This window comes from Pongo abelii, chromosome 12 (assembly GCF_028885655.2).
Source record: "Pongo abelii isolate AG06213 chromosome 12, NHGRI_mPonAbe1-v2.0_pri, whole genome shotgun sequence".
Classification (NCBI taxonomy): Eukaryota; Metazoa; Chordata; class Mammalia; order Primates; family Hominidae; genus Pongo; species Pongo abelii.
Genome location: NC_071997.2, coordinates 85708330 through 85731643, shown reverse-complemented (window position 1 = coordinate 85731643; position 23314 = coordinate 85708330). Strand labels below are relative to the sequence as shown.

At 46.8% G+C, this 23314-nt stretch overlaps 1 long non-coding RNA gene across 1 annotated transcript; it reads left to right on the top strand.

The window, feature by feature from the left end:
• Positions 1-632: 632 nt before the first annotated feature.
• On the top strand, positions 633-21408 carry LOC100436713 (uncharacterized). The gene is made up of 6 exons (XR_008522147.1): positions 633-991; positions 10488-10588; positions 15513-15903; positions 16239-16424; positions 17173-17224; positions 20852-21408. It is a non-coding gene; the product is annotated as an uncharacterized LOC100436713 (long non-coding RNA).
• The last annotated feature ends 1906 nt before the right edge of the window (positions 21409-23314 follow it).

Sequence of the window (23314 nt, the reverse complement as noted above, 5' to 3'; positions counted from 1 at the left end):
CGGCTAGGGCCTGGCTTCCACGTCACTCTTCTGCGGACCCTCCTTCCCCCCGGTCCTCTTTGCTGTTCTCCATTCTCTATCACAGTTTGTTCCTTTCAGGGCACTTAACACAATTTGTCCGTGTTGGGCTTTCTAGCTCTTCTCTCCCCACAAAAGTGTCAGTTCCATGAGGGTGGGGACTTCATCTCGTCCTGACGCATTGCCAGTGCCTGGCACAAGATGTGTGGCATACAGTGGGTGCCAAATAACTGATTCAATGGTCTGGCCATGCAGCATGACTTCAAGAGCATAGCATTTGGATATACAGTATTGTCTCCAGGTTAAAGGAGGGATCCACATCCCCTGCAGTAGAGACCAAGAGATTGGGGTCTCACTGTTACTCTGAAAGATAAGTCACATTAAGTGTCAGCTCTCCTCCCCGTCTAGTACAGAGCACTCGATAATCTGGAGTGGATTCAGTCCTAAATCCAGCCTGGTTAAAGGACACCCAGGCTTGCACATATAAGGGTCTCTCAGCGGACCCCAGCCAGCTACAGAATATGAGAAGAACAGGCTTCAATGGGCAAAAGCTGCCGTTTCCTTACTTAGCAATACATGTGTCTTTCTAAATAACAGATTTAAATAAGTAAGGCAAACTGTGAAAATCTGTGGTTAAAAATGTAAGGGGTGGGGTGGGAATAGAGAATCTAGCAGATGGTTGCCGTGCCTCCCTCTGTGACAGGTGGGATAGAATCATCTGCATGAGCACATCTCTAAAGGTCTTCTTTTTCATGGGCACATTTATTGGCATACTGTAGAATGAGCCCTGTACGTTCAAATAGCAGAGTTGGCCCAGCCCAGAACAGCTCTGGAAAGGAAGACCTTGGCCTTGGCTGTGCCTCACTTATGACAACAGAGCTGCCCCTCATCAAAAAGAGGAAAAGGAGAGAAAATCAGAAATGCCTGGCCAAAAGTGAAGGTGGGGCAGACAGACCTGAAGCTAGGCCTTGGGGTGAGTGGCTGAGTCACAGCATCCCACACACACGCCACTTCCTACAGCCCCTTGGCCTTCTGCCCATACCTGCTCCCAGCCCACGGCTCACTGGTCACTCTGCTTTCCGATGGCCAGAACCACACGCTGCAGGTGACCCTTGGGAAGACCGCACCTAGGCCACTCATTGGTTCGTGTGAAGAGTCTTCTGTCCCCAGCCAGACGGTGCCCTGCTTGGAGGCAGAGGCCAGGCAATGTCCTCCAGTGTCCCCGTGGCCAGTCATCGGCTGCCCCTGTCCAAGGCATTTCCACAGGCATTTCCTGCCACACTTGGGCACATTTCCCAACATGCTCATCAGTTTGGGGACAGGCTCCATGGGTGGGGTCACTTCTTATTAGCATTTCTCCCTCTGTGGTTCCCACTGCCTGTCCTGAGCTGGCCCCCTCATCTGTGAGTGCAGAAGCCTGGAAGCCTGAGCTCATCTGCCTGGATGATGGCAGGGCGAGCTCTCCTAGGGACAAATCATGAGCTCAGGGATGCCTGCCATGTATCCTGCTCGTCTGGGCAGGCCCTGCTAAACCCTATGTACGCACAATTGTGTTAAAGCCTTACAACCACTCCAGGAGGTGGTGTCATCATCACCATCCTCAATCTTCATTTCATTTATAAGAAAACAGAGACATAGAAAGACACTGGCCAAGGTCACAGAGTTGGTCATGGTGGGCCAGGATTCAAACTCCACCAATCCGACCTCATGCTTTCTGCTCTAAACTCCAACTAGGCTGCAGTGGTATTGTACACCCCACCCTGACCTCACCCGTCTCACAATGTCACAGGCACCTGTGTGAAGGCCACAGGACAAGTGCAGGCTCCAGGCAGGAGGCTGCCTCTTGGCGGTGGTGCCCTTGGTCAAGTCACTGCTCCCTGCTAAGCCTCTGGGCTCTAATATGGGGTTTATGATAGAAGCTGCCTCCTTAGGGGATGGGAAGAATTAAATACGCTTATCTGTGTGAAGGCTTAGAGCAGCGCCTGGCACTGGAAGCACTCAGTAGCATGCATCGTTATCACAGTTATTAATAATATGATTGTTCCCAAGGGAACATTCCAGGTCTGTCTGTCTGACCTCGTCTCCTCTCTAGGAGGAGGCATCTGTGCATTGACTACCAACATCTCTCTTTTTAACTAATCGCTCCATCTCATTCTCCCACCTTCTCCATTTCTCCTCCCAACCCTGACATGCCATTGAATCTGTTTAATTCAAGCAAATGCTCAGAGCCCCAGATCCCTGAATGCGACAGATTGAGAGGGTGGGGGTGGGGGTGGAGAATGGAGGAGCTTGTGTAATAGGACATAAATAAACTTGCACATGCTCTTCTTTTTAATTGCAGATTCTATCCCATCGTGGGGCAATTTTTATTTTGCCTTCTCTTGAATAAGTGGGAAGATGTTTTATTCATGTGTATCTTCCCAGCAAGCAGCCCAGTAGGTGCTCAATGTGCGCTGAATGAGTCGGTGCATTCGGTTCGTCTCCAGCCAACACGTATGCCAGGCGCTGTTGTAAGTGCCTCACATATACGAGCTCATTGAATACTCTGGTGCCGTCTTAAAATCCTGGAGCCGAGCACTCTAAAGTCCGGCCAATAAAGGAATCTCCAGCATGAGCTGTGTGGCTCCTGGTTCCTCCCCGCTTGCTTGTGGCACTGCTCCCCTCTAACATTTAGGAAGAGAGTTTCAGCACAGACTTCCAGCTGGGTGAATGGTGGGGCCTGAGGGACGGTGACAAAGCTGAACACACACCTCGAGGGACCTCCACATTTTCCAGTAGGGTTTGATTTGAACAGTGCCAAGAAATCCCCTCAGATCTCTGGAAACTGCAAACCATGGAGGCTTAACACACCATGCCACTGCCTGGCCAGTGGGTTCAAATCCCAGTCCCACCACGTATGGAGCCAATTCCTTGCTGAGCCACAGCATCCTCCGGGGTGGAGCAGGGCACACACCCTGCCTCGTGGGGCTGTGGGAAGATTACCCAGCTCACCTTGTGACATTTAGTGGGCACCTTCCTCACTCTGACAGCCAGCTGAGCACAGGCCACTAAGGAAAGAAGAATTCTGAGGGAGAGAGAAGAGGCCAAAGAAAGACAGAAAGGATGCCTCCTCGAACAGCAGTCAGGCCGGGGTGGGACAGGGTGGTGGGCGGGGGTTGGCTGGGAGAGAGCCATTTACCGGCACAGTCAACAAACAAGGATTGGGAATATAAAGCTCGGCATTGTGCTAAGTGCTGAGGAAGTAAAAAGGAATTTTTATTTATAATTTATACCCCACCTACTTCCAAAGAGAATTTTGAAGGTGACTCACAATGAAAACCACATATGCAGCAAGATCACGAAAATAGAAATAGAAAATCAAATCCATGGAGATGAAGAAAGGAAACCCACATTTATTTACCCCAGGTGCCGTGTCCTTGAATGCACTCCATCATTTAGTCCAGCAACCCCATTTTACAGACGAAGAAGACAAGCAAAGAGGCATGTCCAGGGCAGGCAAAGGTGCAAGCAGGGCTGACTTCTCCAATAGGTGCAGGGCCCAGGATACTCTTAGGGGCCCACTAAAATGTTTTAAAATTTCTTTTAAAATCAGAAGAAAAGAGAACATTGAGGTTGAAAAAATAGTTTTAATATACGATATTAATAGATTCGTCTTTATGCCAACACAATGGTAACATATATTTAATTTTTTTAATGGATGAGGGAGTCCACAACTATAAAAGTGCCTGGAGTCTACAAAAGTCACAATCCAGCCCAGGCCTCAAACCCAGGCCTGCCGAACTCCAACTCTTGTGCCCCTTCCACACTTGTGCAAGAACATTTGTTGTCACTGAATGTAACACGCGAGTCAGCTCTGCAGCTAAAAAGAGGCCACAATGAGATAAATGATTCTTAGTTTCATAAAAAGGATGTGTAGTGGGGAAACACTTACTCACACTACAATGCAATTATGGGGAAAAAATATAACTTTTACAATTTTCTTTCTTTTTTTTTTTTTTTTTAGCAATGAGGTCTTGATGTGTTGCCCAGGTTGGACTAAAACTTCTGGGCTCAAGTGATCTGCCTGCCTCTGCCTCCTGAGTAGCTAACATGCCACTACACCTGGCTAAAATTTTCTTTATAATGAATCTCTTCTTATCAGTTCCACTGGGAAGCAGGAGGGTAAAATCCTAAATTGTATCCAATTTGGTAAATTTCAAGCTTGATTTAGTAATCAAAATTGTCTTTCACAGATAACTTGGCTCACTCAGGTAAATGTCAGCCTTTTGGAGACTGCTTTCTCTGGCTGCTGAATCCCCGTGTGGCAGGTGATTCCTATCAGAGTCTTGCACAGCCCAGGAGGGAGGCCCCTGGGTTCCCGTGGCGTTGCCTGGATCTTCACAGCCTGCTCCCAGAGCTGGTGACTGCTATGATGGGATGGCCCCATCTTGCTTTTTGGGGCGCTGTGCCAGGAGCTGTCGCTGGAGCCCAGGGTCCCTGCCAGCTGTCCTAGTGGTCACTCAGTCCTGTCACCAGGCCTCTGCCTTTCTGCTGGCACTCTCAACACCTGCTCAGGTGCTGTCTCAGGCTCCCCTACCTCCTACTTCCTGCACTACCTCCACGCCTTCGTGTGGGTGCTTCTCCTGGACCCAGCGTACCTGGAGAAGGGTGCCTCCAGCCCAGACACTCCCTGTGGCCTTCAGACATGCTTTAAAAGCATGTCTTTAAAAGCTCCCGACTTTCTAGGTTGTGCCCTGACACACTGGTGGGGAAGGTGGGGAAGGTAATAATGGTAGTGGCAGAGAAGAGCTCTGGTGCCTGATCTACCTGTTCTCTCTCTATCCCCCTTCCCCTTCCCATAGTCTATGAGGATAGAGAGATAAACTTTCCTTCATCATCTTCTAAAATGTAGTCAGCCAGGCCTACCTCTTGATGTGCTAAAAGAGGGTCAAAGGAATTTAGTAAACCTTTACTCTCTCGACATCTAGCTTTCTCTCTGAGACTCAGACATTACTTCAATGTACAAGAAACTCCAGAACAGCAAGGTTTACAGGACATGAAAATGTATCTAAAAACAATTCCAGAAAGTATTAACCCCATTGCAGACATATGTTAGTTCAACAGGAGAGACTAACTATACTGACACTTAATTCCAAACATAATATATTATACGAGTCCTTATGTAGGGAACATCGAACAACACAATGAACACCATCTCCAATATTTATTTGGCAAACCTTCTTCCAATAGCCGTTTGTTCTATCAACCCTCAATAAAAGTAGGCCAGAACATTAGGCACTCTCTGGTGAAAGGCGCTGATCCTGGTGAGTCTAGTTGTGCTGTATCTGGTGTTCTCACATCTGGATACAACTTAGACACCCCAGAGACAATAGCGTAGCATAGCACATGTCGCTTCTTTCAGCCAGTGCTAGGATGTGGGAACAAAGGCACAGTCCATCGCTCTCATCCTGGAGAAGGGCAGAGAGAGCTTCAAAAAGGGATATGGGCACAGCCAACCTCTCAGCCATCATAATTTTTTTTTTTTGACTATTAGTCATGATTCAAAATATGAAGCAGAAATGGCTTGGGAGTTCAAGGAGGAATGGGGTTTTGAGAGGAAATGACTCAACAAATACAAAATGTTGGAGAAGAGATCAGACTCCAGGATCTTCTACATTCAGGCTAGAGATATGCAACTATCAACAGTCTGGATATAGCTGGGTGGTTCATGCCCATAATCCCAGCACTTTGGGAGGCTGAGATGGGAAGATCGCTTGAACTCATGAGTTCAAGACCAGCCTAGACAACATGTTGAAACCCTGTCTCTATGAAAAATACAAAAATTAGCCAGGCATGGTGGTCTGCGCCTATAGTTACTACTCGGGAGGCTGAGGTGGGTGGAAGCCTTGAGCTGGGGAGGTGGAGGTTGCAGTGAGCTTAGATTGCGCCAGTGCACTCTAGCCTGGGCAGTAGTGCCAAACCTTGTCTCAGGAACATAAAGTCTGTATATAAATTATGATTCTTAGTCTCACTCTAGAAGGCTGTGGGTAGTTGCTTGAGCCAGAAAGAAGATGATTGTGAGGAAAATCAAGATCTTTGCATTGGAAAGAGATCATCTTGTCCAACCAGACTTTGAGGTAGAGAAAAAAAATGGATGGTTACTTCTATTAGTATTGTACTAGAAATCCTACCCATTTCAATAAAGAAAGAAAAGGGCCAGGCATGGTGGCTCACACTTGTAATCCCAGCACTTTGGGAGGCCGAGGTGGGTGGATCACCTGAGGTCAGGAGTTCAAGACCAGCCTGACCAACATGATGAGACCCTATCGCTACTAAAAATACAAAAATTAGCCAGCTGTGGTGGCACACGCCTGTAACCCCAACTACTAAGGGGGCTGAAGCAGAAGAATCACTTGAACCCGGGAGACGGAGGTTTCAGTGAGCAAAGACCATGCCACTGCACTCCAGCCTGAGCAACAGAGCAAGACTCCTTCTCAAAAAAAGGAAGGAAGGAAGGAAGAAAGAAAGAAAGAAAGAAAGAAAGAAGAAAGAAAGTAAGGAAGAGAGAAAGAAAGAAAGAAAGAAAGAAAGAAAGAAAGAAAGAAAGAAAGAAAGAAAGAAAGAAAGAAAGAAAGAAAGAAAGAGAAAGAAAGAAAGAAAGAGAAAGAAAGAAAGGAGGGAGGGAGGGAGGGAAGGAAGGAAGGAAAAGAAAGAGAGAAAGAAAGAGAAGGCTGGGTACAGTGGCTCATGCTTATAATCCCAGCACTTTGGGAGGTTAAGGCAGGAGGATCACTTGACCCCAGGAGTTTGACATCAGCCTGGGCAACACATAGAGCCTCTGTCTGAAAAAAAAAAATTAGGCAGGTGTGGTGTCACGCACCTGTTGTATCAGCTACTCGGGAGGCTGAGGTGGGAGGATCATTTGAGCCTGGGCGATCAAGGCTGCATTGAGCCACAATTGTGCCACCGCACTCCAGCCTGAGCAATAGAATGACTGCCTCAAAAGAAGAAGAACAAAGAGGAGGAGGAGAGGAGGAGGAGGAGGAGGAGGAGGAAAGAAAGAAAGAAAGAAAAAATTAAGTCTTAAGTTTGGGAAAAAAAGAGAAAAAACTTTAAATATGTATAGACAATATTATTGGGAGAAGGAGGAGGAGGAGAAAGAAGAAGAAGGGAGGAAGGAAGGAAGGAAGGGGGGAGGGAGGGAGGGAGAAAGAAAGCGAGAAAGCAAGCAAGCAAGCAAGCAAGCAAGAAAGTTAAGACTTAAGTTTGGGGAAAAAGAGACAAAATGTTAAATATCTAGGGACAACATTATTGTGTAAATAGAAAATCCAAGTTATTAGACCAAGTAAAAGAGTTTAGCACAATTGCTGGGTATAAAGTTAACATGCAAATAAACTTGAGTTTATTTCAATATATGAACAGTAAACATTGAGAAAATAAAAAATTTTAAAGTGATCATTTACACTTGCAACACAAATGAAGTATTTATGAATAAGTCTAACAAAATGTATGCTAATTTTGTATAAAAATATTAAATTTTATTGAGAGACATTAAAGAATGCATTAATAAATGCAGAGACTTACTATATTTATGGATGAATGAGTCTATATTGTAAATATGCCATTTTCCCCAAATTTATATGTAGATTCAATGCATCACAATCAAAATCCCAACACATTTTTGCATGTAGAATTTGGTAAGCTTATTATAAAACTCACATGAAAATGCAATAATTATAAGAAAAACAAGGTGATAGAATTGCCCTGCCAGATATCATGACTTATTATAAAGCCATAGTAATTAAGACAGTGTGACATTAGCACACACATAGAGAAATAGATCAATAAAACAGAAGAGAGAGCCATGAACAGACCCACACACATATGGATACTTGATATATGACTGACTGCAGATTACAGGGGAGTGGGGAAAAGACTTTTTAAGAAATTATACCGGGGGGGAAAAAAGAGCTATGGGGGAAAAAAATTGAATCTCTATTTCACACCACATACTAAAATCTCTTTAATTTGGAATAAAGAGCTAAATGTGAAAAGTAAAACTATGAACCTTTTAAAAAAAGAGAGAGAAGCAAATACGTTTGTGCTCTCAGAGCAAGAGTTCTTGAATGAGATATAAAAGTAAAGAAATAGCTAGGTGTGGTGGCTCACGCCTGTAATCTCAGCACTTTGGGAGGCTGAGGTGAGTGGATCACCTGAATAAAGCTAGAGGAGCAGAAGTTGAAAAGGTATAAGTGAAACGAGATTGTCCATGAAATTATAATTGTTGAAGCTGAGTGATAGGTACAAGGAGATTCATCATATTATTCTATCTACTTTTGTATATGTTTGGAATTTTATCATAAATTATTTTTGAGAGAGAGAGAGAGAGATCAAATAGGGACTATAAAGAGATGAAAACAAACCACAAACTGGAACTACACATATAAGCAATGAAGGACTAATATCCAGAACATAGAAAGAACTAAAAATCAAGGGGAAAAAAAACAATTTTTAAAAGATAACAGACTTGAACAGACAAGTCTGAAAAGTGGAAATCCAAATGGTGAAGAAACAAACAAACAAAAAGCTCAACTTCATTAATAATCTGGGAGATAAAAATGTAAACCATAATAAGATACCATTTTGTACCCCCCAGATTGGAAAAATTAAGTCTGTAATACCAAGAGATGACAAGGATGCAGATGCCTCTGGGAGTATAAATTGGTACAGCCAATGTGGAAAGCAACTGGACTTGATCTAGTCGTGTTGAAGACCATGTCATCCAGCAATTTTATTCCTAGATAAATATCTTAGGGCAACCCATGCATGTGCGCACCAGGAGACAAGAAAGCTTTACAACAACAATGTCAGTAAGGACCAAACACTTAGAACAACTCAAATGTCCATCAACCATAAAATGCATTAACTGTGAGCTTGTATGCTATATGAAATCTCAGCAGTGAAAATATTTACAATGAAACTATAGCTATGTCGACCAAATGAAGCAAATCATCAAAGAATGCATACAGTATATTTATTTCCGAGCTTAAAAATAGACGAGTAGGTTAAACTATATGAAGCTGTATGAATTTGCAGATATTCAGCATTTTTCTCTTACAAATGGCATTTATCATTCACTGTAATACTGTTTAGGGTGCATACATAAATGGTAAAACCGTAAAGGAAAGCAAGGTTCAATCAGACTTTTTCTGATTAATAGAAAAGTCAGGATAGAGTTACCTCTAGGAGAAGGAAGGGAGATTTGACTGAGGAAGGACCCGGGGTGTTGCTGGTGGGGAACTTCACAGGTACTAGTGATGTTCTAGTCTATTTATTTATCTCATGGGTGGTTACAAAAATATTTGCTTTATTTATTTATTTATTTTAGAGACAGGGTCTCACCCTGTTGCCTAGGCTGGAGTGCAGTGGCATGATCATGGTTCACTGCAGCATCCAACTCCTGGGCTCAGGTGATCCTCCAGCCTCAACCTCCCAAGTAGCTGGTACCATTGGCATGTGCCACCATGCCAGACTAATTTTTTTATGTTTTGTAGAGATGAGATCTTGCTGTGTTGCCCAGGCTGGTCGTGAACCACTGGGCTCAAGTGATCCTGCTGCCTTGGCCTCCCAAAGTACTAGGATTACAGGTGTGAGCCCCCATGTGCAGCTAATATTTGCTTTGTAGTTCTGCTTTAAACTATGCATATGTTTTATGCATTGTAAATGATTTTATTTTTTAAATAAAAAGAGGAAATAAAATTTTAGATGCCAGTTCTGAACTCAGGGCACACCAGCCAAGCAAGAGATCAAGGCACAGTTGAGAGGTAGAGAGAGCAGGCCACCTGCTGCTGAAGGATAGGGGACTCACATCGCAGATGACCTGTAATGGTCACTCCACACATGTGATTTGTCTTGCTTTGTCTTGTTTTTCCCAGATAACAATTGTTAATACAATTATTATTCCACTCAGAATGCTGAATATGGTAAATTTATTTATCCTTGACTTCACTTATAATGATATATAGTAAACTACTTAAGTGTGTTTCCCCAGCAGAGGATGAGCCCCCTGGGGGCAAGAAATGGGACGTTTTCATGCTTGTACTAAAGCAGAGTGCCTGACACTGTAGATCCTCAATTAAAAGGTCACTGAAAGGATGGACTCCAGATGACTGGATGGACAGGTAGATGGATGAATAGACATCTTAATGGTTGCAGGTCTTTGTTAAATAGGGGATTTTATTTTCAGAACTAGCGAAGGGATTTTTTAAGTCTCCCGTGGGGAATACAGTGGTTTTATAAACATAAAAGTGCTAGTGTGGTATAAACAGAGACTACAGCATATTTAATGATTTAGTGAATGGGACAACACATTCTATGTTTTGAGTGCTCCGTTATGTCCCTGTCCTACTATGCTGCTGGGATTTGTCAGCCACACAGGGTGTGCCACCTCCTTGCACAGCTCCAGGGCACCTGTTCTCTTTGTGTTTTAGGTAAACAGTGTTCCTGGAGTTGTGCAGTGGGCGAGTTCTGAGCCCACCTTTGCTGGGGAGGCTCTGGAGCGACAGGCACAGCCATGGACCCAGGACGTGAGGTGAGCGTGCAGGCTGGCTCGACGCACCTCCCACCCTTGTCAAGCAGGGCAGCGCTCAGATGACATGTTTTGGGAAACGTTTTCCTTCCTCACTATTTTTCCTTCTGTTTTCATTTCTTCTTGCCTGCTTTTCTCCCTCCCTTTTTCCTCCTTCTTCTCCTTTCTCTCTTCCTCTTGCCCCCTTTTCCCTTTCTTCCCCTTGCCCCCTCACTTCTCTCTTGGTCCCCTCAGCCTCTCTCTGTTCCTGTCCTTGTCCTATCCTCGTCCTTCTTTTGTCTCCTTCTCCTTCCCAACCCCTGCACTCAGAAGCGATCTTTTGGGTCCTCTATGTCTATCTCCTACTCTCAGTCGGGTGGCCCAGCAGTAAAGACATTGCAACTTAATTCTGCAACCCTCATCCCCCCTCCCCAAGAGACCAGCTCTGACTGTGGTTTTTAAGAGGCCCAATTTCCTCTGGGACCTTCACCCTGTGCACTCCCCACCCCATTGCCACCCACAATGTGCAGACCCCTTTGGGTGGCCTGGAATCTGCTCCACTAGGTGACCACAAAGCCCCTTTGGGCTGGCTTGGGAGTCCTTTCCAAAGCTGGAGGCAGGAGAGGAACCCTCTTTTTACTTCTAAATTTATCCATCCTTAGCTCCATGAGCAAATGCCCCGCTCTTTCTGGACCCCACAATAGAAACACAGACTTTGGCTGCCCTTCTTTTCACCCCTAAGGAGGGCTGCTTTTGCGCTAAGGGGCATTAGAAGATCATCCTCTGCCAGGAATGCATAGATGCCTTTTCTCTGCAGACTCTGCCCTGAGCTGATTTGACCTGATTGACTGGAGAGGCAGGGATTGTGGAGCAGAGGGGGAGGAGCATAGTGGGAGGGGGCTGGGAGAGGCAGAGGGAGAAGGAAAGCTCGAAGTCCAGAATTTTAGAACCGGAGGAGGAGAAGGAAGGACCCTGTAGGATCCAGCACCCCACCCCACCCATTTCTCTGCCAGAGTCACAAGCAGTCTGCCCCCTTCCTGTGTGGGTAATTGGCAAAGCCCGGACAAGCAGGCAAGTCTCCGACTCCATCCCAGCCCAGCACCGCCCACCGCCTTATTCAGGCAAAGAGAGTTGACTATCTTGGCAGCAAAATGAAACCTTTTGATTTACGAGGAATTCTGAGATATCTTCCAGCTGACAGTCTTTGGAGAATTGCACAAGCCCACACTTTTGTGGGGGCAGCATTTAATGAAATGAACACATGAGTTATTCGTTTTTCATTAAGGATGACATGCAGAGAGTACATATCGGGATGAAAAATAGGTCCTGGCCTGGGGCTCCACAGCCTCATGATCTTGAGTGAGCAGGAGAGCCAGGAGCACCCACTTCCAGAGGCAGGGAACGGGAGGAGGGAGAGCTAACACCTTCGGAGCACTTACTGTCATTTTCATTGTCTCCCGTAATTCTCACTAGGTACTATTGCTCCAGAGTTACAGGTGAGAAAACTGAGGCTCAGAGAGAGCAAGTAACATGCCCAGAGTCACTCAGCTAGTGAGGGACAGAGCTAGGATTTCAATCGCAGGCTGCTTTGGCTCAGCTCCAACAAGCTGTCCATGCAGGAGCAGGAGGCCAACTGTGCAGGGCCTGGGGACCAGTGGTGCAGACGGGACCCACGCTGCAGACGCTCACTCCAGATGGATGCTGAAAGACAGAGGAGCCCTGGGGCCTGGCAAGGAGAACCGTAGGCTTTGGTGGTCAGCCAGGGCCGGCTGGAGGGTGGCTGAGCCTATGAAGTCTGGGAAGCAGTTGGGCCATGAAAGTGATGCGCGGCAGTCTCTGTTTTTGCTGTTTTCCAGCTTTCCAGCCTCCGAGCAACTTGGCATCTGTATCAGAAAACCCAGTCAGCCCTCATCTCAGATGCAGGTGCAACACATATGGCCCTCAAGCTGGGCAGACCTGAGTTTGAATCCTGAGCCTACCGCTCATTAACTGTTAGACTCTGAAAAAGTGCCTCAACCTCTCTTGAGCCTCCACTTTCCATACCTGTCCTATTTATTTAACAATACCTACCTCTCAGCATTTTCATGAAAGTTTTAAGATGATATTATTATGAGTAGCAGCTGTATAACAGTAATAATAACTCATGTATACTGAGTGCATTTATATGCCCTGTACTATGCTGAGAACTTTACATACATTACCACATTACCTGACTTAACCTTCACAACACCTCTCTGAAGTATTGCTGTTACATAACAGCCCCATTTTACCTGCAAGAAATGGAAGCTCAGAGTTCTTTGCTGCCCAGGTCGCATGGTTAGCAAATGGAGTCAGGGTCAGAATTTGAACCCTGGTCTGCATGCCCCTCCAGCCCACCAATATGAGTCTTAATGAACAAAGTACCTACCGCATAGCAGACCCCTAACAAATGGGAGTTCGAGTCCTTTCTTTCTCCCCTAAATGCACAGATTTTCACAGTGCCCTCTGAGATTTGCTTTAGAGCTTGCCCACATGGAGTTTTTGGAAAGTCAGGAGAAAGCGAGGTGGTGGGTGCATCCCCCGATCCAGGGCCCCCTCCCTCCCCCCGCTCAGCCTTCCTTCCTTTTAGGGTTTGGCAAAGGCTGCTTCACTCAAGGCCTCTCATGGAGCTGGAAACAATGCGAGTTTATTTTGGCACGGCAAAGAGGGCCCGATTCCCCTTCTCTGGACGCCTCTGTGGGAAGAGGACTAGAGAATGTGGCCCAGGCCGCTGTCAGTTCCCGTTACTCTCCCCAGCACGTCCACGGCCGAGTCACAGCCATCACATGTAGCTCTGAGAAGGAAATGAGATAAGAGCTTTCTTTCCACTTCAGACTGATCATAAGATTTCCCCCCCTCTCTCCACGCTCCCCCCCCAAAAAAGAAGTTGAACCAAGGACATGGTGCTTCAGTTAAACTGAATACTCTTAGCAGATCTCTTCTCAATCCTGTGGGCACATCCTCACCTGGGTATTTGGCTACCTGTGGCAGATACAATAAGCAGGGCCCATGGCCAGTGTGGTGATGGAAGTCATAGACACTCAGAGTGGCAAGGGACTGTCACTGTCCTCTGATCCCAGCCCCCACCTGGCTTAGATTCAGATTCAGCCAGTATTTATCAGATACCAACCCTGGGCCAAGCCAGGAGTGCTTTTGCATCTGTTATTTCATATTTCAGAATCCACACAATGTTCTTTTTGGAAAGGCCTTACTTTCCCATTTTTACAAATGTGGAAACTGTGGCTCAGAGAGGTCAAGAGGTTGGCTCAAGGTCATGACATGAGTAGGTCAGTGGTAGCGCTAGGATATGGTCTTCCAGCTCTGAGACCAAGCCCAGTCTGTCCCAGGCACAGGAGGAGTCTCTTCTACAACACTCCAGGTAGAAGGTTCATCCAGACTTTGAATTCCTTGGGTGTTCCTTATTTCTAAGGAAAGTCTCATCTAAAATGTTTTTAGGGGTTGAACTAAAACCTACCTCTCTGTCACTTTCATCTATGGGTCCTATAAGTCCTAAATCTAACTCCAGGCAAAGGGAAGAAAGCCAGAGCTCTGCCCTTGGCCATGTCTGTTCTTCAGAGATGAGAAGATGGCCCCAGATGACCGCTGGCTGCCCCATCCCTGTCCTAGAACCAGCCCTGCCACTTCCTAAATGTGGACTCATTTCTTAACATCTCTGAGTTGCCATCAGATGGGGGCGATTGTGTCTACGTTGCCAGATGGCTGAGGGACTCAATGAGAGGATGTCTCAAATGCACTTCCCCCAGAGCCTGCACACAATTAGCTCTCAGCCAATGGCAGCTATTGTCATTTTATCATCAATAGTATTTAACCTCTCCAAACCTTGGCTCCTTTTCTATGGAGTGGGAATTACAATACCTACTTTCGTTTCCCCCATCAACGCAAGTAGGCATTCCTATAATACCAACTTCACATGTCTGGGAGGAACGCACAATGATGCAGGCAGAGAGGGCTCAGAAACTGTGAAAAGCAGGTCATGTGCTCTGGCACCCTGGCTACCTTTTCGGGGAGCCTGTTTCCTGAGCCTTCTGTCCTTCACCAGAATTTTCAGGGTTGTGATGTTTTTCTCTTCAAAAGCATCTCCTCTGTAGCCCACTCCCCAACCCCAACAAACTTTCTTAAGCTAAAGAGAAAAAAGAAACCATAAAAATAGACAAGTGTTTAGTTGGCCAGGTGCAGTGGCTCACACCTGTAATCCCAGCACTTTGGGAGGCTGAGGCAGGTGGATCTCTTGAGGTCAGGAGTTTGAGACCAGCCTGGCCAACGTGGTGAAACCCTGTCTCTACTAAAAATACAAAAAAAGTAGCCGAGTGTGGTGGTGGATGCCTGTAATCCCAGCTACTTGGGAGGCTGAGGTGGGAGAATTGCTTGAACCTGGGAGGTGGAGGTTGCAGTGAGCTGAGATCACGCCACTGCACTCCAGCCTGGGCGAAAGAGTGAGACTCCGTCTCCAAAAACCAAAACCAAAACAAAAGCAAAAAACAAAAGAAAAGTGTTTTGTCTCTTTTTTGCCTCTGCATGCGCCCTGGGGTCAGCTGGAGTCTTCCCACCCTTTACAATATAACAAGGGTGATTCAAATCCCCCATCCTGGAGGTGGTAAAACTCAAAAGACAGTTAAGCGTAGAAGGTGAAATGGCACGCATCTCAAGGACAGAAAGCAGAGAAGGTGTGCAGGTGCAGAAAGGAATGCTAGTGTCCACAGGGAACCCAAGGCCACTGACCTGGAGAGTGGGAGAGAAATGGGTAGGAATCGGAGGATGTTGGGAGTGGGAGGAAGATGGCCCACACCTCAGCCGGGAGGCCCTATTGGACTGCACAGGCTCCTTTGCTTGAAATCCAGGAGAAGGGGGCTCCTGAGGCTAGAATTTGTGTAGTTCCTTAAAGTTTTCAGAAGCACATTTCCCCCTGTAGATTCTTTCCTGGAACAATCCCACCAAGCCTGCAAGGTGAGGAAGGAAATTGAACGCGCCCCTGCTGAGCTCCTCAGGTGCACCTCGTGCTGCTGTCCTGGGGCCATCTCCCAACTCCTCCCAACCCCTCATGGCCCTGCTCTGGAGCAGATAAATATTCCTCACGCCAGCAGGTGAGGAGGCTGGGGCCAGATGACAGCTAGTGAGGGAGCAGAGACAAGACGGGCGAGCCTGTGACAGAGTGAGACCCTGTCTCAAAAAACAAAAACAAGACATGTGAGCTTGGACTCCAGTGTGGAATCCCGTGTCCGCTCAGCGCACCTTTCTGCCGCTGAAAATACAAGTGGAGAGGGGAAACCCACAGGTGGAGCTGACCGTGAGGACTGTCACAGGTGAGCTCAGGGGCTTGGGTGCCACCCCACAGGCCATGGGGAGCTGCTGACCAACTCTGGGAGTGACATCATGAGGAACGTGGCATTTCAGGACAGTTGCCTTCTTAATGAAGAGGACTCTGCTGAGTCTGGTGTAGCCAGGGGTGGCAGGAGCCAGCCGACATGGGTATGAGGGCTACTCCCTGACCCTCTCGGGAGGGTGTTACTAGCAGCAGCCACTGCAGCCCTGAGCCCCAGGAACACCATTGTGGAGGCTTTCAGTGCCTTCTCGGAGCTACCCAGCTTTCCCTCACCAGGGGCTGGTCCTTGGTTCCCACCTGCTGCCATTCTTCCAGCTTTGAGAGGCAAACCCAGAAATCAGCCCTCCAGCTTCCTCTACCAAGAAGACTGGCAGTTACAACCCTGGCTCTGTGGGGCTTCTCTTGCCATGTCTTCTGACTGCCCCACTTGGATCCAGGTGAGGGTGAGAGGAAGCTGGAGATGGAAGATGCAGCCGGGGGAACCCACCAGGCAGGTCCCAGGTGAGAAGGGTGGGTGGGGAACCCAGCCCTGGCCCAGAGAACTGGAACTGTCCAGCAACCCTGGGGAAGGTAACAAACCACCACTGAGTAGGCAGTGACCTATTGGGGATCGGTGAGGGGAGCCCATGGGCTGCCAAAGGCACATTGGGGGCTCCCTCTTCCCATTCACACTTCACCCTCCATTCACCCCAGCTTGGCCCAGGGCCAGGCAGGGGAGGCACTGATCAATCATCAGTAATGCCATGATCACAGTTTTCAGAGCTCCTTCCCTGCCTTAGCCCTCTTGATCCCTCAACAGCTCCTTGCAGGAGGGAGGTAGGGCACGCTTCGTCTTAGTTTAGAGATGTGGAAACTGAGGCTCAGAGAGCTCATATGACTTCTCAAAGCCATGCAGTTGATGAGGGACAGAGTGAGGTCTAAATGCAGGACCTCCCAAGAATGGTGGGCTTTTCCTCTCTGCCTTGTCCCCCCACTTCCTTTGTCAACTCTAGGAAGATTGGTCTGGGGACCCCTGCAAAGGCACAGATGGGAATAAGCACCCTTGGTCAAAGGATGATAAGGAAAATGGTGGGCAGATGGGTTGAAGAAGGATTGCTTGATTGAATTATCGAGACTTTATTTCCCTGAGCCTCCATCAGGTGATCCTTATTATCTGTCCTGGAACACTAGACCACCCAGAAACAGGTGCAGCGGCCCAGGCCAGCCTGGGCTGCTCAGTCTGCTCTTCCTCTTGCCTCTCTTCCTCCAGGGAACTCTTTGAATAAGAGGACACCAGATCATGCCTGCAGTTCCAGCCCAGGGTGAGGTTGAAACACTTATGCTTCCTATTTAAAGCCACATCTCATTCATCATTTCAGCACCAATCAACAATTAAACCTGATTCAATGGAGCCCTGACAACTAATTTAAACCGAGCCTCACAATCGGCCTGACACTGGCTATTTAAAACTCTGTCCTGGCCTCTGGGGCCTTTCGGAACCAGGACTGTTTGTACTGCCAAGAGCAAAGCCCCACCCGCTGTGGCCTGAATCCCCATGTAGGTAGTGTGCAGAGTCTGTTCCAGCCATCACTGTCTCTGCCCGGCTCCCTGTAGGGCTGTGGGAGGGTTCTGGGAGAGGTTGGGAATGCCAGGAGGAGGAATTGGTGAAGCAAAGAAAAGGCAAAAGCCCACTGAGAGGTCTAATGAGCCCCAGGTGCACACACTTATGTTGTGTGTGGCTTTCTTCAGGCCCTGAGCAAATGTGGTGGCCTGGGGTGTATTGGGAGCATCAGAACCCAGGTCGAGTCCTGACTCTGCAATCCATAAACCAGTTCTGTGACCTTGCCCAGGTCCTTCCTTAGTTTCCTCACCAGTGTGGTGAGAATAACAAAGATCTCTTCCCACACCATCTCCCTGGGAGTTAAGAGATTCCCCCATATCTGGTGATCCCAGGTAAAGCACATGGAAAACCACCAAGTCCTAAAGCATAGAAGTTCTGAGCAGAGCAGGCCTAAGCTTGTATGGGGCCTGGTGCTGTGGGGCAGCATGGCAGATTCCAGCCTGTGGTCATTATAGGGTTGTCTGGTGTCCCCATGGCTCTCTAGGGGTGATGGAAAACAGCCTCATATCACTAAGTGTGGACAGTAACCCCTCCAGGCTGAGAACTGGGTCCAGACTTGTGTAGTCAGAGACATCTTCCTGGAGGCAGTGGACTTGAGCCGAGCTTTGGAGGCTGCAAGAATTGAGTAAGTCAGCCGGGCGCGGTGGCTCATACCTATAATCCTAGCACTTTGGGAGGCCGAGGCGAGTGGATCACCTGAGGTCAGCAGTTTGAGACTAGCCTGGCCAACATGGTGAAACCCCATCTTTACTAAAAATACAAAAAAAAAAAAATTTAGCTGGGCATGGTGGTGGGCACCTATAATCCCAGCTACTCAGGAGGCTGAGGCAAGTGAATCACTTGAACCCAGCGGGGGTGGAAGTTGCAGTGAGCCAAGATCGTGCCACTTCACTCCAGCCTGGGTAAAAGAGCAAAACTCCGTCCAAAAAAAAAAGAATTGAGTAAGCCTAGAATGAGGGAAGCCAAACCAGGCAGAGCCACTTAGAGCTAGCAGAGCTTCCACAGCCATTTCCTACTGGATCCTCAAACACCCCTTTTTGAGCACATTGAGAGTTTCAAAGATCAGATAGTTGTAGATGTGTGGTATTATTTCTGAGGGCTCTGTTCTGTTCTATTGGTCTATATCTCTGTTTTGGTACCAGTACCATGCTGTTTTGGTTACTGTAGCCTTGTAGTATAGTTTGAAGTCAGGTAGCGTGATGCCTCCAGCTTTGTTCTTTTGGCTTAGGATTGACTTGGCAATGCGGGCTCTTTTGGTTCCATATGAACTTTAAAGTAGTTTTTTCCAATTCTGTGAAGAAAGTCATTGGTAGCTTGATAGGGATAGCACTGAATCTATAAATTACCTCCTATCCATGAGCATGGAATGTTCTTCCATTTGTTTGTATCCCCTTTTACTTCGTTGAGCAGTGGTTTATAGTTCTCCTTGAAGAGGTCCTTCATATCCCTTGTAAGTTGGATTCCTAGGTATTTTATTCTCTTTGAAGCAATTGTGAATGGGAGTTCACTCATGATTTGGCTCTCTGTTTGTCTGTTATTGGTGTATAAGAGTGCTTGTGATTTTTGCACATTGATTTTGTATCCTGAGACTTTGCTGAAGTTGCTTATCAGCTTAAGGAGATTTTGGGCTGAGATGATGGGGTTTTCTAGATATACAATCATGTCATCTGCAAACAGGGACAATTTGACTTCCTCTTTTCCTAATTGAATACCGTTTATTTCTTTCTCCTGCCTGATTGCCCTGGCCAGAACTTCCAACACTATGTTGAATAGGAGTGGTGAGAGAGGGCATCCCTGTCTTGTGCCAGTTTTCAAAGGGAATGCTTCCAGTTTTTGCCCATTCAGTATGATACTGGCTGTGCATTTTTCATAAATAGCTCTTATTATTTTGAGATACATCCCATCAATATCTAATTTATTGAGAGTTTTTAGCATGAAAGGCTGTTGAATTTTGTTGAAGGCCTTCTCTGCATCTACTGAGATAATCATGTGTTTTTTGTATTTGGTTCTGTTTATATGCTGGATTACGTTTATTGATTTGCATATGTTGAACCAGCCTTGCATCCCAGGGATGAAGCCCACTTGATCATGGTGGATAAGCTTTTTGATGTGCTGCTGGATTCAGTTTGCCAGAATTTTATTGAGGATTTTTCCATCAATGTTCATCAGGGATATTGGTCTAAAATTCTCTTGTTTTGTTGTGTCTCTGCCAGGCTTTGGTATCAGGATGATTCTGGCCTCATAAAATGAGTTAGGGAGGATACCTTCCTTTTGTATTGATTGGAATAGTTTCAGAAGGAATGGTACCAGCTCCTCCTTGTACCTCTGGTAGAATTCAGCTGTGAATCCATCTGGTCCTGGACTTCTTTTGGTTGGTAAGCTATTAATTATTGCCTCAATTTCAGAGCCTGTTATTGGTCTATTCAGGGATTCAACTTCCTTGTTTAGTCCTGGGAGGGTGTATGTGTTGAGGAATTTATACATTTCTTCTAGATTTTCAGTTTATTTGCATAGAAGTGTTTATAGTATTCTCTGATGGTAGTTTGTATTTCTGTGGGATCAGTGATATCTCCTTTATCATTTTTTATTGCGTGTATTTGATTCTTCTCTCTTTTCTTCTTTATTAGTCTTGCTAGCAGTCTATCAATTTTGTTGATCTCCAGCAGGGGTCCTTCCTCTAGATTCCTAGTGCAGACCCTTCTGGAAGGAAAAACACATACAAAAGATGCAGTTGGGAGGCTGAGGTGCACCACTCAACCCTATCACTGCCAGGAACCTGAGCTGCCCCTGACAGAGTGAGAGGGGTCTCATGGGTCCCCAAGCTCTCTGTGTGGGAGGAAACAATAGCCACTTTTCTGGGGCCTCCAAGGAGAGGAGTAGTGAGATCATATCTGGGGAGAGAGGAGGCAGAAATACAGGATATGAGCATCCTCCCAGGAGAGCATGTGGAGCCAGGAGCAAGGCCTGGGGCTGGCTGCCTCCTCCCCAGTGTCCCTCCTTCCTGTAGGTTCCTGGGCCACACACTGTGGACTACCTGCCTCTGCTGGGATTCTTCAAGGGTCTCACAGACCCAACTAGACTGTAAGCTTCTTGAAAGCAGGTCCATGGTGTCAGACTGTGGTTCAGGGCTCAGGTCCTGGAGTAGGGCATGCTGGAGGCTGACCTACTTATTAGCTGTGTGATTTTAAGCCAGTCCCTTAACCTCCTTGAGATTCTCCTGTGCAATGAAGACAAAAATAGGACCTATCTCATGAGATCATAGGGAAAAGTAAATGAGTTAATCAGAGTAAGTGCTTAACAAAAATATCTCCATTGCATGTGCCCCCAGAGCAGCTAGCACCAGCCTCAGCATGGAGCAGGACTTCAGCTCCAGCAGCGAGGACTGAGATCGGACACAAGAGAAAGCTCCCTGATGAGGAGGGGTGATTGTAAAACGAAGGGCGGAAGTTATCTGGAATTTCCTTCCCGTGAAGCGTCAGGAACATGCCAGTCCCCCACATCAGTCTGTCCTGGGGGGTCTCATGCCCCTGTCCTCCTAGGGAAATCTAGATCCTCCAAACTCTGCCTGGGTTCTTCCTGGGGAGTCTTGACCCCTGCCTTGCGGTTGATGTGGGATGGGGGACCCGGGAACAGGGCTGCCTTCCTCTGGCCAAAGCCTGGCAAGCAAGCGTGGGATGGGTGCTGTCTTCCTGAGAGGTACAATAGGAGAAGTGATGGAGCCCCCTAAATCAAGACCCTGCAGAGGTGGTGTGAGATCTTATAATATCAGTCTCTAAGCCAGTGCCTCTCAAGCTCTCTGTGGTGAAGAATCGATTTTTAAAATATATAATCAGTCACAGATCAATGCTTTTGTAAAATGCAATAAAAGTTAATTTCCAAAAAAATGATCACACACTTGGGTACCATGGTAATGTCAATGTAAAATTGCTGTAAAATTGTTCTAAGTGCTTACTCTCAATGTCTGTGCTCAGCTTATCAGCAACCAGTAACAGTTTGTACCACTGGTTTGTACCATGACAACCACACTACACTTGGAGCTGACACTTTCATAAAGGTTAATTTCCCTCTTTTCCTTCCTGAAGTTTGACCTCCTCCTTGATTAGATAGGAGGAGGGATTCCGACAGCCCCTCACCATCTGTTTAGAACCTCTCCCCTCATTGCAGGTCCTTCCTGGTCATCTAACACCATATGCCATAGGGAACAGTCCTGATTATACATATTCTGTCTCATGGGCAATGTGTTCTGATTTGGGTCTTTTTTTTTATTTTTTGTTTTTTATTTTTGAGACAGAGTCTCTGTCACTCAGGCTGGAGTGCAATGACGTGATCATAGCTCACACTGCAGCCTCCAGCTCCTGGGCTCAAGCGATCCTCCGGCCTCAACCTCCCTCGTGGCTAGGACTACAGGTGTGAGCCACCACAATAGCTAATTTTTTTTTACTTTTGTTGTTTGTGGAGATGAGGTCTCACTATGTTGCCCAGGCGGGTCTTGAACTCCTGACCTCAAGCAATCCTCCCACCTCAGCCTCCCAAAGTGCTGGGATGAGCCACCCATTCACGCAGGCATGAGGCACTGCACCCAGCTTGATTTTTTTTTCTATTGACTGCCCTACAGTAGATGTGTTCATGAAAACGTGTGCATAGATTCTGTATTTGATGCAAAAGAGAACGAGGAGAACTGGGTCCCAAGGCAGGCAAGCCCTTCCTGGGATGGGTATGGGAACCAAGAGTGTCCTTCTGAGTGGGACACAGTGCAAAGGCTTCTGCCTGGAATTATAACAAGTGCAGTTACAATTTTTTTTGAGCACCTAAGATATGCCAGACCCTGAGCTTCACAAGCAGGATCTCTATTTTTCCCAGCAATTTTGCAAAATAGGTATGATTTGTCTAATTTAAAATGAGCTATATCAACTCCATGCGGCTATGCAAGTGTTTTGCAGCCTAGAAGGCTTTAAAACGGCATCTTCCAAATGCTGGTCTGGGAGCAGCTTCACAACATCCTGAGGAGCTTTTTAAAAAATGCAGACGCCCAGCCCCACATCCTCGATTCTTATTCGAAGCCTGTGAGCCTTCCCCAGGCCCCCCAGGTGACTCCAAAGCCTGGCTGGCTCTGGTACTGCGGTTCTGGGGCTGCTGAGGGCTGGGGTCTTGTGGGCTGAGGGGGAACCCTAGGAAAAGTCCAGGAAAAGCCACAATGGGAAGGGTGCCTGTGAGGGAACTTCAGTAAACTATGATACAGCCACATGGCAGCATACTATACAGCCCTTAAAAATGAAGAATTTGGCTGGGCACAGTGGCTCATGGCTGTAATCCCAACACTTTGGGAGGTCAAGGCAGGTGGATCACCTGAGGTCAGGAGTTCAAGACCAGCCTGACTGACATGGTGAAATCCCATCTCTACTAAAAATGCAAAAATTAGCCAGGCGTGGTGGCACGCACCGGTAGTCCCAGATACTCAGGAGGCTGAGGCCGGAAAATAGCTTGAACCCGGGAGGCAGAGGTTGCAGTGAGCCGAGATTGCGCCACTGCACTCCAGCCTAGGTGACAGAGCAAGACTCCGTCTCAAAAAAAAAAAAAAAAGAATTTGTGATAACATTAGAACAGACGTTAAGGGAACAAGACAGGTAATAAATTGCATATATAGTTTTGCCACAGCTATATAACAAATGCAAAAGTGCATGTTTTTTTTTTTTAAAAAAAAAAAAAGACTGGAAGGAAAAACAATATTTTATTGGTTATCTCCGCATGAAGATTCTATGTGATTTTACCTTCCTCTGTACACTTTTCTCCC